Source organism: Rousettus aegyptiacus, unplaced genomic scaffold, assembly GCF_014176215.1.
Source record: "Rousettus aegyptiacus isolate mRouAeg1 unplaced genomic scaffold, mRouAeg1.p scaffold_m13_p_1, whole genome shotgun sequence".
In the NCBI taxonomy this organism is placed as follows: Eukaryota; Metazoa; Chordata; class Mammalia; order Chiroptera; family Pteropodidae; genus Rousettus; species Rousettus aegyptiacus.
In genome coordinates this window covers 12,195,911-12,211,614 of record NW_023416284.1, presented here as the reverse complement: position 1 = coordinate 12,211,614, position 15,704 = coordinate 12,195,911, and positions in this window count along the sequence as shown.

Genomic DNA, 15,704 nt, shown 5'->3' with positions numbered 1-15,704 from the left:
GGCTTTGCCCCTGTAAATTTCTCTGGCCTCAGTGGTGGGCTCTAAGCTCCTCCTGGAGCATTTGGGATCCCTCTCCTCTCTTTGTAGGATTCTTCTGCCGCTCAGCACAGCATGCCCCTACCCCAACTGCTGAGAGTGATTTTGGGTGGATTCTTGGTGGGGCCTCCTGTCTGCACAGCAGAAAGCCAGCTGAGGTGGCCTGAGCAGTGCAGTGGAAAAGTACTGTCCCCCGGTGAAGCTTTCTCCTGGGTTCTTCCAAGGTCGTGGGCCAGGCCGCTGCGCCTGAGCTGGGAGGCCAAGTCACTGCTCCAGTGTCTGGTAGTGCCCCTTGCTTGGCACGAAGCAGGGAGGGTAGCCTTTGAGGGTGAGGTAACCTTCCAGAGCAGTTCAGGGTCTGTGGGCATTGCAGATGAAAAGCTCCTTTTTTTTTTTTTTTTCTGGCCAAAGGACAGCCTCTGGGTTCTCCTGGGATTACAAAGATAAAACTCCTGTTTGTGAATTCCTCCAGTGTTCCCCAACACCCCAGGGGGCTTGCATTAATTAACTCAGTTGATTCTCAGGACGGCCTGGACTCAGTTAAGCGACTTGCCCAAGGTCACAAGACTGATAGGCGGAAAGAGGGCTCTACTCAAGGTTGGGGCATTTTCCATCCTACCTGGGACCCTCTGATGGGGGCTCTTACTAGGGAGGGGTTCTAGTATGCTGGGAAAGAGACAGTTGTTTCTAGGTGTAGGAATACATCTTCCCCTTTCAGGATTTGTTAAGACATAAGCTCCCTAAAATCCTGAGTCTGCCCCGATGGGGGCCCAGTAGTCACTGCAGTGGGCTCTCGCCTAAGCCCTTTTCTTAGTGTCAGAACAGGTCATCTGGGGAGTCCTCCTGGCCAGGCCAAAGCAAGTGACCTCCGAGAATGGGGGCGATGAGATGATGGTGTGGTTCACACGGCAACAGAGTGGCTGGGTCCAGATCCTCGTGGGAATAAAAGCAAAAATTGCACAAGGCTGCATCACCGAATGCTTCTAAAATGACATGCGAGCAAAGAACAGGAAATTACTTAGAATTACAGAATCTGAGCTTTGGAGGGGCCTCACAGATTATCTGGTACACTGCAGCCTCATTTTCCTTTTCAACATGGAAATGTCTTCATTGTCTTTGTTGATTATAAAAGTAATACATGCTTGTGGTACAAATCACACAAGAAGGACATGGAAGTGTCCTGCCGTTCCCACTCCCGAGATAAAGATGTGCCCTCATTTCTCTATCAGAGTACAGGCTCTGAGAAGCACAATGATCATTCAGAGTGCTTTTCATGGCGCCAGATTTGCCTCTGGGGGCCAATGGAGACATTAAGTCAACCAGCTCCCTTTTACAGAAAGGACTACGGGAGGATTTTTGCCCCGAAAGACAGCTCATTGAAGAATCCTGCTGTCTCCTGCCTTGGATCTCCTAGGTCTACCCCCTCGACCTTACTTACCACATTGGAATTAATTCCCTTCTTCCCAAATGGCAGGGGAATGGTGGGAGTGGCCAACAACGAAGTGTCTAATTTGCGAGGCTAAGATACCTCCAAGCTTTTGTCCAAGGCTAGCCTCCTGCAACCTTGTGAGGTTGCTGTGGTTAACATATAAAGACAGGATGTCCGTTAAATTTGCATTTTAGACAAACAACAATTTTTAGTATGCCTCAAGTATTGCGTGCATTTTGCCTGGGAACTAAGCCCCCTGCTTACCAGAGAACAAGAGAGATCAAGAAGCTGCAGGCAGGTATGTGCTGCACTTGGGAGCCTCCCTAGGTTGCTGACCTCATCCTGGTTCTGTTCTGTTCCCCTTGCTTTTGGAAAATCCTCTCTGGGGGTTTACCCAGGACTATGTGAGATAACAGTGTGCAATAGTCTGTTTTTATGTTAAGGGGGCTCAAAGCAGCATTTTACGTGTTAGCCCTTTTGTTACCTTGTTAACCATTCACATGGCCTCCTTGGCAGAGATTTCCCCTTTCCCCCCACTCCAGGACCACTCCACACTTCACAGCCTCCCCATGAAACCCCAGGTTTGGTCTCCTGCTCTTCTTCCTCCAAATTTGTTTCTTTGGAGGGCTCAGCTGCTCTCAGAGCCTCCACTGCCTTTCTATTCGGTCCATGGAGAGAGCGCCCAACTTTGCATCAGTCATTACTGTTTCATAGACAGGTGTGCAGTTGCATATTTATTTTTTTTAATTTTTTATTTTTATCATACTTAGACTTGTATTAGTTTAAAAAATTAAATAACTGGCTTATGATTGACTTATAATTGCAAATAAATGAATCCTGTGCCCCATCCTTCTCCAATCTCAATTCTTACTTCCAAAGACAACCACTCTTTTACACATTTTAGATGGCGTTTCTGTCCTATGCCTCCTTATTTTTAGGCAACGCTTCTAATTCAGATTTTCCACTTTTTAAGACATTATCTACTGCCTCCTGGACATGGAAGATGAAGATGTAATGCCTTTTTAATCTATCGCCATTACACACATTTTTCTCCCTCCCAGTTTAGGTAGGACATTTTGCTGTTATTGCATCAGTATTTGGTGTTTAATTTTTATGACTTTGCAAATATTATTCAAAGCTGGGCCTGGAAGTATGCTATGATTCTATTTCCATTGTTGGACAACTTTTTTGCTTTTCTGGAAGTATGTAATTGCCTCAAAACAAAAACAAAAACAAAACACCCTACAACGACTTCCTTACATACCTATCACTAATTCATTCCCCAGCTGTCTAACGTGGTTGAACATACCAGGTGACCTTTCAGGTCTCCCATATTTCTTAGGGAACCCCCATTCTGGAGGCTTCCTCTTTGGGCTCTAATCTGGACTGCTTACCCTACAGACCTGCACAGCTATTGTTCTGGGACTTTGTTCTACTACCATCCTGGGAATTTCCTTTGCTTCTTTCCTGGGTTGGATCCTGTTTTCTATTTCTGGATCCCTTTTCCCTTTTGCCTCCCCACTCCTCTGTCCTCTTTGGTTTTTTTTCTTGTTTTGGCAGAGTATATACTCCAGTATCTTTGATTGATAGTTCTGCTGGGTGTAGAATTCTAGATTGGAAATAAATTTCCTTTAGAAATTTGAGGACACGATCCACTATTGCTATTGAAAAATCAAATGACATTCTGGTATTTAATCTTGCATGTGTGACCTGGTTTTTCTCTTTGGCAGTTTCTAGAATTTTCCAGAGGTCTAAAGTTTCATAATGATATGCATTTACTGTGGACACCTGGTGGACCTTTTATTCTGGAAATCAATCTCTTAAGCTGGAAATCAATTTTTGGGAAATTTCTTTGCACTAATTTACTCCATTCCATTTTCTGTTTTAGTATTTATCTATCTATCTATCTATCTATCTATCTATCTGTCTCTCTGTCTGTTTATTTATTTATTTCTGTTTTAGTTGGATATCGGACCTCTTGGATGGATGGATCTTCTAATTTTTAAAATGTTCTTTTCCAGATTTCTATTTTAAAAAATTTTTGTTCTATTTTCTGACATTACCTCAACTTAATCTTCCACCTTTTCTACTAGATTTTTAAATGTCTCTTTTTATAATTTTTCACTTGTCGGAACAATGTTCTTATTTTTTTTTTATAACATCCTATTTTTTTTTCATGGATGTAATATTATCTCTAATGTCTCTAAGAATATTATAGTTGCTTTAAATTTTTTAAATTTTTGATTGTGGTAAAATACACATAACAAAAATTTTGCCATCTTAACCATTCTTAAGTGTACAGTTCAGTATTGTTAAGTGTATTCACATTGTTGGGCAACCAATCTTCAGTACGTTCCCTCTTGCAAAATCAAAACTCTGTACCCAGTAAACAACTCTCCATTTCTTCTCCCCAGCCCCTGGCAACCACTATTCAACTCTCTGTCTCTATGAATTTGACTACTCTAGATACTTCATGTAAGTGGACTCATAGTATTTGTCTTTTTGTGACTGGCATAATGTCCTCAATGTTTCTCCATATTGTAGCATGCATCAGAATGTCCTTCCTTTGTAAGGCTGAATAATAATCCATTGTATAGATAGATTGCATGTGGTTTATCCATTCATCCATTGATGGACTATTGAGTTGCCTCCACCTTTTGGCTATTCTGAGTAATATTGCCATGAATATGTGTCCTTTGATACATAGAAGTTTTAATTTATCTGTTTTTACTTTTGTTGCCTGTGCTTTGGTATCATATCCAAGAAATCGCCAAATCCAATGTCGTGAAGATTTCCCCGTATGTTTTCTTCTAAGAGTTTATAGTTTAGGTATTACTTTTGAGCTTTTAATCCCTTTTCAGTTAATTTTGGGATATAGTATAAGGCAAGGATCCACCATCATTCTTTTGCATGTGGATATCTAGTTTTCCTGACACCGTTTGTTGAAAAGACTCTCTTCTCCAGTGAGTGGTTTGGCACCCTTGTAAAAAATCATTTGATCATATATGCAAGCATTTTTTTCTGTCTCTATTCTATTCCATTGGTTTGTATGCCTGTCTTTAGGCCAGGGCCACTGTTTAGATTATTGTAGCTTTATAGTAAGTTTTGAAATCAGAAAGTGTGAAACCTCCAACGTTGTTCTTCTTTTTCAAGATTGTTTTGGCTATTTGAAGTGTCTTGGGATTCCACATGAATTTTAGGATGGATTTTTCTATTTCTGCAAAAAAAAAAAATGCCATTGGAATTTTAATAGAAATTGCATGAAATCTGTAGATTACTTTGAGTAGTATTGACATCTTAACAATACGAAGTCTTTGAATTCATGAACACAGATGTCTTGCCATTTATTTATGTCTTCTTTAATTTTTTTTTAGCAACATTCTATAGTTTTCAGTATACAAGTCTTTTAACTTCTTGATGAAGTTCATTCCTAAGTACTTTATTCTTTCGATGCTATTGTAAGTGGAATTGTTTTCTTAATTCCTTTTCAGATTGTTCATTGTTAGTATATGGATGTGCAATCGATTTTTTGTGTGTTGCTTTTGTATCCTGTAACTTTGCTGAATTTGTTTATTCTGAAAGTTTTGCGTGTGTGTGTGTGTGTGTGTGTGCGCGCGCAATCTTTAGAGTTTTCTAATTATAGCTGTTTTTAAAAGCCTTCGGTTTCATTCATTGCTCTGCTCCCTGAGTTCCTTTTTCCTGTTTAAAAATTTTTTAATCATTAATTTAAAAAATGTAAATCTTTGACTTTCATGTTTACAGCTTTCCTCTGACATCTGGCAGTCATTGTGCCTGAGAGGCACAGAAACTCCCTGGACGTGCTCTGTGCTCAGTGGGTGGAGGGGGATGAACGGCGCTTGTACAGTTCAGTTGTGTATGGGCCTCATTATTTCACGTAAGGAAATTCTCAGGAAGACTCTTTCCTTGATCAAACTTTAGCCAAACTCCTCTGAACCCTTTTCTCAACTAATCCCCATCTTACTTTCAGCAAGAATCTTGTGAAGTCAGTTAAGACAGAAGCCCCGGCCCTCAATATCTGATCACATTCCTCCTCCCCCTCTGTTCCCCAAGTGGTGTCTGCTTGCCCTGGCCTGCCTTGAGCAGGAATCCCGCGTCGAGTCGGTTTAGCCAGAATCCCCTCTTACCCCTGATGTCTCCTCTTAGTAATTTTGCATCCACTGACCCCAGCCTGCTCCTTGGCTGTAAACCCCCACTTGTCCATGCTGAATTTGGAGTTGAGCCCCAGGCTGTATGAGGTCTTTCTTCTCCTATTGTAATTGTTTCTGTTTAAAATCTGATTTTACCTCTTTACCTACTGTACATCTCTGTTTTTTTCTTTAACAGCTCTTGAATATCTGTAGGTCTTTTTTGGGGCCCTGGCCAATGTCTCCACAGCTGTACACATCTGAGTGCCAGCATTCTGGGGGAGGATGGAGATGAGGGCCCTGCCTACCCTGTCTCACGGATCAGCACGCAGGCTGCCAGTCAACCCATGTTCAGCATGGTGACTCCCTCATCTTTGGTTGCGCCTGGAGTCCTCGGTCCAGAGTATTTTGGGTCAGTTTTCCCAGAGAGTTTTCTGGTGCAAGGGGTGGGGTGGAAATCTCCATGCTGCTCAGGAGAGGGGAGGGTGTCTGGGGGTCTCACTGCAGGCTTCCTCACCCGATCCTCGGTTTTCATGTACTGCACCTTTATCACCAGAGATGTCTGGTGCTTGGAATTCCTGGGTTTCCAGGGCTCCCCAGCCTTTTGTGGCTTGTTTCTTTTTATTAAAAAACGTATTTATTTAAATTAGTTTCAAGTATACAGTACATTGGTTAGACATCTATATAGTTCATAAAACGATCCCCACAATTGCTCCCTCTCTCCTCTGGCCCTCCACCTTGACATCATGTTAATGCTGACTGCATTCCCTCTGCCATGCTCCCCATCCCCATGACCAACTACCAACTACTAATTTGTACTTCTTTAACCCTTCACCCCATTTTCCTAGCCTCCCAACATCCCTCCCCTCTGTCTGTCACCAAATTGTCCACTATATTTGTGAGTCCGTTTTTGATTACTTGGTTTTTTTTTTTTTGTTCCTTAGATACCTCATCTAAGTGAAATCATAAGGTATTTATCTTTCTCTCAGCGTAATAACCTCTAGGTCCATCTATGTTGTTGCAAATGGTAGGATTTCATTTTTTTTTTAATGACTGAGTAGTATTCCATTGTATATATGAACCATAATTTCCAACTGTCTGTTGATGGGCATTTAGGTTGCTTCCATATCTTGGCTATTATAAATTGTGCTGCCATGAATATTGGGGTACGTAAACCTTTACAAATTATTATTTTGGTTTTTTTTTTTTGGATAAATACCCAGAAGTGCAATTGCTAGGTCAAAAGATATATGCATTTTTAATTTCTTGAGGAACCTCCATACTGTTCTCCACAGCAGCTGTACCGCTTTGCAATCCCACCAGCGATGTGTGAGGTGCGGCTCCATGCTTGTTTGGTTTCTGTCATTCCCGTGAGCTCGTCACTCCTTGTCCACGCGCCTTCTACCCTCCAACATGGTGTGAATTGCTCTCAGCTGCTGTCATCAGCTCTCTTTTTGCCTACCAGTTTATGCCACTTTTATTCCTTTATCGTCATTTTAGTGAGGCTTGGGGAAGGAACGGGGAATTTATCTCAATTTTCAGTGTCTAACGGAGGTCTCTCCTCAGTGATTTTCTGAGAGTTGATAATTGTGGTCAAGCTTCATATCCCATATTCACTGTCTCATTATCATTTGTTCCTGGGAACGTGAAAGTACCTCAGTGCATATCAATTGACTGATTAATCCACATTTATTTATGCATTCACTCAGTAACCTTTTTCTATCAAATGAGGCAGCTGAACTAATTTGCCACGGTCCCTTCCGGTTTGGACGTTCCGCCATCTTAGGAATCATTTTATTAAGTGGACACTGAGTTTAAGACTAGGCAGTGTGGGGACACGTAGAGATACGTTAGGCATTCTTGTTGTAGCCAGCCTCCAAGACAGCTCCCAAGGACCCTCCTCTCCTGGCGTCCATGCCCGTGTGCGGTTCCCTCCCACACTGACCTAAGTAATGAATGAGATGTTGTGGAAATGACATCGTGTGAGTCTGAGGCTAGGACACGAAGGCCATTGTGGCTTCTGCCTTGTTCTCTTTTGGATCACTCGCTACCATAGCCTGAGGACACTCAAGCAGTCCGATGGAGAAGTCCTCAGGGCCGAGAACTGTGGCCTTTTGCCAGCACCCTTCTTGGAGGCACCATCCGCCTGAGGGAGCCATCTTGGAAGTGGATGCTGCAGCCCCAGCTTACACGCAGTCGAGCCTTCAGATGACTGCGGCCCCAGCTTGCCACCTAGACTGCCGCCTCGTGAGAGACCCTGAACCAGAACCATGCACCTGAGCTGCTCCCAAATTCCTGACTTACAGAAACTGTGAGATAATAACTGTTTATTGTCGTTTTATGTCATTAAGCTTTAGGAGAATTGCATTAGATAACTAATACAATCCCCGATCTGTCACGCTGGCCGCCCAGACTCTGTAGGATTGCACCCTGTGCTGGCCCCCTTTCCTGTCCCTATAGCTACTGAGCACCATCCTGCCTCAGGGCCTTTCCACATGCTGTTCCCTCTCATCCCCACCCTTCCTCTTCCCACCTAGTCATCTTTCAAGCTAATGTTTAAACATCGCTGCTCTTGGAAAATAGTTCTTTGACCGCTCCCGACTCCTCTAGGTTTTGCCCTTCAAAGCATTTATCAGAATTTTAATTAATCATCATTCACGTAATCATTTATTTAATGCCTGTCTCCTCTACCCCTGAGACTCCGGGCACTCCGAGAGCCAGGGATGCATCTGTCTTTTACACCATCGGCTCCACGTGCCCTGGACAGTGTCTGGAACTTAGTAGGTGCTCCAAAGAAGTTTCCCCAGTAGCTGAAAGAAATGCGCTCCTGCCATCTGACTCTGTTTTCATTCTTTCCGCTACAGGAAAAATAGCTTAGAGTAAATCCTTAATTGATAGCAAGTCAGAACATTATTCTTAAAGGACGGCACGTACACTTTTATTTAAAAAAAAAAAAACAAAAAAAACACTTCCGACAAGTGACTCATTTTGTGACCTTGAGCTGCCTACCTTTCCTCTCTGAAAAATGTAGATGGCAATTGGTACAATGCTTCTCTTGAAGGCTGGGAAATATTTCATTTAGAGAGATTTTGGCAAGGTTTTCACGACTCTTAAAGTACAACTTTCTTAATATTCAGGTGGTTGTAAGTGATTATATAAATGATGAATAGAAATGAGCTATGACTTACTATGTGGATATATTTCAGTTGTCGGTGTGTGTGTGTGTGTGTGTGTGTTGTGTGCTTTTTGGTGCTAGATTAGTATACATTTGCATGTGAATATTTTTTTAATGAAGAGTCTCTGTCTGCTCTAGAATGTTTATGAACATCCAAAATTCTGCTGCAGACTTATTTGAACCTGCATTCATTTCTAATTTATTTGGCTCTATTCATTTCTAACAATAACAAACCAATATTTACTATGTGCCAGGCATTATGCAAACCCTTTTCCTTTACTGTAGCCAATCCTAACAACTACCTCTTCAAGATAGGAACTATTAATTTCCATTTCACTGAGGAGGAAACTGAGATGGGGCTCAGAGAGGTTAAATAACTTCCCTAAGGCCACACAGTTTGTAAGTGGCAGAGCAGGAACTAAAATGGGTTTGATATGCTCTTAACATTTGGAAAAATTTCATATTTGTGACTAAAGAATAAAGAAAAAGAGGAATGGGACAAAAATTACTATTCATTCTGAAGGATTTTAAACATAAAGGAGGCTTCAGAATAACATTAGGCTACAATCAGATGCTCAAGTACTGAGTGGTCTGGTCTGAATGGAGGAGATGAGCAAAGGTGATGGATGAAACTGTTACTTTCAGTGCACCTGTGTTCAAGAGATAAGCTCTTGGTGCATCCATCAAATTGCAGTCTAGTTCAAAGCAAAACCATGTTTGCATAACAAACAGAATGGCCTAAACCACAGCCGGTATTAGGAGACAGCTGGGTCTCAGGAATGAGACAGGCTCAGGGAGACACCTGCAGCCCACCCTGCCCTGAGCCAGAGCAGGTGGGATCAAAGAGAGGGCCAGAGGAGGGGATTTTTAGGTTGGCTCTCCTTTGTATTGACCTTAATCTCTACGTGAATCCCTCCGCTTGACCTAATGTAACCACATACAGTCACTCTTCATTCACTCAATCAGCCATTCAACAAATGATTTCTGAACACTTGATACGTGGCAGGCGCAGGGTACAGAGAAGAGCAAGGCACACGAGGTCACTTTCCTCTGGGGCTTAGGGTCTTGTTCAAGAGAGTGATATGCGTGACAGGAATATACATTAAACAAACTATTATACAAATAAATTGTTAATTATGTGGTACAAAGGACAGAGTACTGTGAAAGGGGCTTCTAATTTAGTCAAGGGGATCAGAGGCCACCTGCCTGAGGAAGTCATTTTGTTTGAAACTTACGAGGTGTTGCCTGGGGAGGGACTATTAAAAAAAAAAAAAAGAACTAGTGCCTTAGTTACCCATGTGTAACAAATCACCCCCCAACTTAGTGGCTTAAAACAACAATAATCATTTCATTATCCGTCATGGTTTCTGTGGGTCTATTTGAAATAAGAATTTGGGGGCAGGTCAGCTGGGCAGTTTTCAGGGTCTCTCCTGAGGTTTCATCCGGATGTTGGCTGGAGCTGTGGTCATCTGTGAGGTCAAATGGGGCTGGAGGACCCACTCAGGCACCACTCACCCATGAGCCTGGCAAGATGGTGCTGTTGGCCGAGGCCCCGGTTTCTGTTTCTGGGACTACCTGAGTGACCTCGTGGCATGGTGGCTGATTTTCCCTAGAATGAATGGACCGAGAGGCTAAAGTGAAAGCTGCAAAGCCTTTTAGGATCAGTCGCAGAAGTCACAGAGTATTTCTCTGCCATTTTCTATTGGTGACGTAGGGCCTGACCCAGTGTGTGGTGTATGTGGGGTGAACTTCATCAGGGTGTGAGCGCTGGGGGTTTGGCTCATTGGGAGGCATTGGGAGGCTGGTTAGGAAGGAGGATCAGTAGGGGTTAAATTGTGGCTCTTCCATGCATTGTTTTCCCGCACCCCTCAAACCACTGGGCCAGCAGTGGGGCAGACATCCTTCTTATTCCTCAGTGTTGTTCAGGAATTACAATCCCTTTTTCCTCCCTAAAATCTCCCCTGTCACGGGACCGTGCCCCCCACTGCTCCTGTCTGCTGCAGTCATCCTCCAGCCCCAGGGGCCTTCTTTCCCAGGGATTTTAATTCCTGGCTGTAATCAGCTTAATTCTTGCTGATTTCCATATCCACAAAAACGGTCCTCCGAAGTTCCAGCGTCCTGCCTCGTCCTCTGAGGCCCTTGTCCTCCACCCCATCTCAGCACCCTTTCCCACTCTCATACCTCGACCTTGCCTTTGCCAACAACTGTGCCCCTTCACAGTGCCAGTTTAAAGCATCCCACAGTGTAAGAATGTTCCATCCCCGACAAGTCTTTGATTCCACCTGGTCCTCCAAGTCAGTCACTGGTCTAACTACCTTTTCATTCTTCTCATAGCTTCCTTCCTTCCTCACGCAGTTTAAATCTCATGACTTCCTTGCGTACCCCGTGTCGGTTTCCTATTGCTGCTGTAACAGATTGCCGCAAACTCGGCGACTTAAAAACAACACAGAGATTTATTCTCTTACAGTTCTGGAGGTCGGAGTCTGAAATGAGTCTCACTGGGCTGGCATCAAGCTGTCAGCAGGGCCATGTCCTCTTCCAGAGGCTCCAGGGGAGAATCTGTGTCCTTGCCTTTCCAGCTCCTAGAGGCCGCCCATGGTCTTTGGTTCGTTGACCCTCCATCTTCAAGTCAGCAATGTTGGGCTGAGTCTTTCTCATGCTACCATTTCTCTGGTTCTCTCTTTTCTACCTTCCTTTGCCAGGACGGACCCCTGGGATGACGCTGGGTCTATCTGTGCAATACAAGATTAATCTCCCCATTTCATGGTTAACGGATTACCAACCTTAATTCTATCTGCAACCTTAATTCTAATTCCCATTTGCTATGTAATCTAATGTATTCAGAGTTGCCTGGCATTAGGCTGCGGTAGTCTTTGGAGGGCCATTATTCTGCCTCCCATAAGCCCCTCAAGTGCAGTGCCGTTTCCCCCCGTTTATTTTATTAACCTGAGCAAAATCCCAAATCGCGTTTCATCCAACTGTGCACCTGCTCCACGTCTGCCCCCGTGCAGCTCGGCCTGGCTGGAGAAATCCAGAAAGACCAGCTCACTCTCCGTTCACACAACCACTGGTCTCCAGCGAACCCCTGCACTGCCGGGCACTTCTGCTGCGTTTCCCCAGCCCATTCACTCTCCCTGTCTCCTACATCATGATTTCACACCTCCTCCTCTGTCTTCAACCCCCCACGCCTCCTTCCTTGTTTTTATTCTCAGCTGAGGCTCTTGCTTCCTACTTCCCCAAGAGAATTGGGGCAATAAGGAGAGAACTTCCCCAGACTCGGCTGCGCATCCACTCGCCCACCTGCATCTGTGTTCATACACTGCCTCCCTCTCTGTGCTGTGGGTGACTGCCGGACGCCAGCCCCTCCACGGGAGGGAGCGGGGAGCCCGTCTGCTCTCACTCCCTCGAGGTTGTCACTCCAGAGAGCCTCTGCACTTTCCTCAATTCCCCTACTCCTCTCTTTTGGATCATTTTTCAGTTAGCATAGAGACGTGCTATATTTCTTTCATCATACGAGACAAAAACAAGGAACAAGATACAATCCTCTCTCGATCTCACATCCTCTCTTCAGTCAGTGCCTATTTCTCGGCTTTTCCGCATAGCAAACCTTGAAACCGTGTTCTCTGCTTCTTGGGCTCAGTTTCTTTTGTTTCACTCTCTTGAATCTGTCCTCAGCTTCCACTGGGTTTCTCAAGGTCACCGTTACCCTCTAAGATGCTAAATCCGGTGGTGGGTTCTCGAGTGCAGCTTCCTGAGCTCCCAGCAGCATTTGGTACAACTGACCACCCCTTCCTCCTGAATACACTTCCTCCGCGTCCTCACTTGGTGTCCTCTCTCAGGGACCACTCACCTCAAGCTCCTTTGCTGAGTTCTCCTTATCTTCTTGACCTCGAGCTACTGGAGTACCCCCCTCTCCCTTGGTGATCTCGTCCGGGCTCTTCGCTTGAAATACCATCTTATAAGCTAATGACCTCCAAATTCTATCTGTAGACTGGACCTCTCCTCTGAACTTCAGACTCTTTTCCTACTCTCCACTTAGAGGTCAAATAAACTTCTCGAAATTAAAATGACCAAACCCGGGATGGCCACACTAGCCTCCCAGTTACTCAGTGGTTTAGCATCACTCTTGACTCCTCTCTTTTCCTCATACCCTTAACCAATCCGAACCCGTTCATGTCAGCTCCACGTGCGATGATACCCAGGACCTGACCCCTTCTCACCAGGGCCGCTGTTCCCACTGTGGTCCAGCCACTTTCCATCTCACCTGGGTGTAGTAGGCTCCTTACTGCTCTCCCTGCCTGTGCCCTGGGCCCTACTCAGTTCATTCTCAGCGTGGGGACCCTTTTAGAAGGTAAGTCCAGTCGTGTCCCTTCAGTGGCTCCCTGTCATAGTCTGTTCGGGCTGCTATAACAAAATACCATAGACCGGGTGGCTTATAAATAACAGAAGTTTATTGCTCACAGTTCTGGAGGCCGGGAAGTCCAAGATCAAGGCGCTGGCAGATTCAGTGTCTGCTGAGAACCTGCTTTGTGGTTCATAGATTCATCTTCTCACTGTGTCCTGATGTGGCGGAAGGGACCAAAGAGCTCTCTGGGGTCTCTTTCATAAAGGCACTAATCCCGTTCATGAGGGCGCCACCCTTATGACCTACTCACCTCGCAAAGGCCCCACCTCCTAACACCATCCCATTGGGGATCGAGTTTGAACACGTGGCTTTCGGGGAGACGTTAACATTCAGTCTGTAAGACTCCCCACGGCCCGCTCGGCCTCCGCTGGGCTGCCCCTTGGCCTGGCTGACCTTCCCTCTCATCCCCCTCGGTGTGATCACCCCACCCTGGCCTTCTCCTACCTAAGTATCCTCACACTGGCTGTTCCCTCAGCCAGGAATGTTCTTCAGACACCCACAGGTCCCCTCCTCCCTCTCTCCACATCTTTCCTCAAATGCCGCCTTCTCAGGGCTGCTTGCTGATCGCCCCATTGAAAACTGTGACCTTTCCACTTTGTACCTTCGCTCTCTGCTCTCAGTCTCTGCTGTATTTTTCTCCTTTGACACTTGTCCCCAGCTGTATGAGTTTCCTGTTGTCACTGTAACAAATGATCACAAACAGCGGTTTAAAACAACAACACAAATTTATTCTCTCACCATCGCGGAGGTCAGAAGTCTGAAATAGGTCCAGAGGGCTGTATTCCTTTTAAAGGCTCTAGGGGAGAATCTGTTTTCTTGCCTTTTCCACCTTCTAGAGCAGGGGGTCCTTGGCCTGTTAGGAACCAGGCTGCAGAGCAGGAGGTGAGCAGTGGGTGAGTGAGGCTTCATCTGTATTTGCAGCCGCTCCCCAGCGCTAGCATCAGCACCTCAGCTCCACCTCAGGTCATCGGGCATTAGATTCTCATAGGAGCACCAGTCTCTGGTGCCAAAAAGGTGGGGGACCGCTGTTCTAGAGGCTGCCTAAATTTCTAGGCCCATGTCTCCTTCCTCCTTCTTACCTTTAAAGCTAGCAGTGTAGCATCTTCTCTCTCTAACCTCCTGTCTCCCTCTTATGAAGACCCTGTGATTACCTTGGGCCCACCTGGATAACCCAGGGTAATACACTCATCTCGAGATCCTTCGCTTAATCCCATCTGCAAAATCCTTTTTGCCATGTAAGGTGACATATTCACATATTTCACAGGGATTAGGACTTGGACATCAACCTACCACATTTTCTGATAAACCATATTTTCCTTCTTTATTTGTTTATCATCTGTCTTCTTGAGGGCAGGACTTAGATTCCTCCAGGAGGATTTTCATCTGTATCTCCAGTGGTCAGGACTATTCATAGGTAGTATTAGATGCTCAATAAATACCGTTGACCTTTGAACAATGTGAGGGTTAGGGCTGCCAATGCCCTCTGCAGTCAAAAGTCCATGTGTAACTCAGGATGGCCTTCCACACACACAGCTTCCCAACTGCAGATGAAAAATACTGGCTTTTGGTTGATCGAATCCTCAGATCCAAAACCCAAGAATATGGAGGACCGACTGTACATTTATTGAAAGAAGTCCACGTGTGAGTGGACCTATGCAGTTTAAACCCATGTTCTTCAAAGGTCAGCTGTCTATTTTGAATAAACATCTGTTGTTTGGGTTATAGCTGTGTTTGATCTTGAAATGTGTGTCACCAGTAACAATGACTGCTGTTTGAAAGCACCTGCCATCTACGTGGCAGGCAGTGTTGACAACGTCTGGGGTGGCTTTGAGAAGGGTATTGGGCGGCCCCCGAGCCAGGCAGGCTGATACCAGCTGTACTCCCCTTCCAACAGCCATTTTTCTGCAGGATGCTTCAGTGCAATTCAGTTTAATTCTTTGACGTTTATTGAGTCCTAAGGTGGAAGGTTTGGTTCCGCCCTGCCACTCCAGGAGATGTCTAGAAAGAGCCTCATCTAGCTCAGATTTGAGCCAAAGATTCATCTTCAGTCTGGCAAACAGTATTTTGTTACCATGGCGACCGAAGTTCTAAAAAAAAAGGATGTCAAGTAACATGAGGATCCTAGTGCTCATGGCAACTGCCATTCTGCATATTTCGGGAAAAAATGTGTCTTGCTTTCTTCCTGTCTGTGAGTTGGGGAGGGGGAAGGTGAAGTCAGCGGTAGCAGGTTTTTTCCTAGAATTGGTGAAACACTGAGGTTTCTGGCCATAACAGGTTCAGAGGCTGGCCCCCTCCCCCAGTGTAAAAGCAACTCTTTTCTACAAGGTCACGTAACCAATGCCTTCCCCTCAATGCTGGGAAGGAGGTCAGTCTCCTGTCCCTCCCTTCTCTAATGCTGCTCTAATCCCTGGAGACTTGCTTGGGCTCTACCAGGGATGTAAATGGGCGCGCGCGCGCGCACACACACACACACACACACACACACACACCAGTGGGCTGAGAATTTGACAGGTG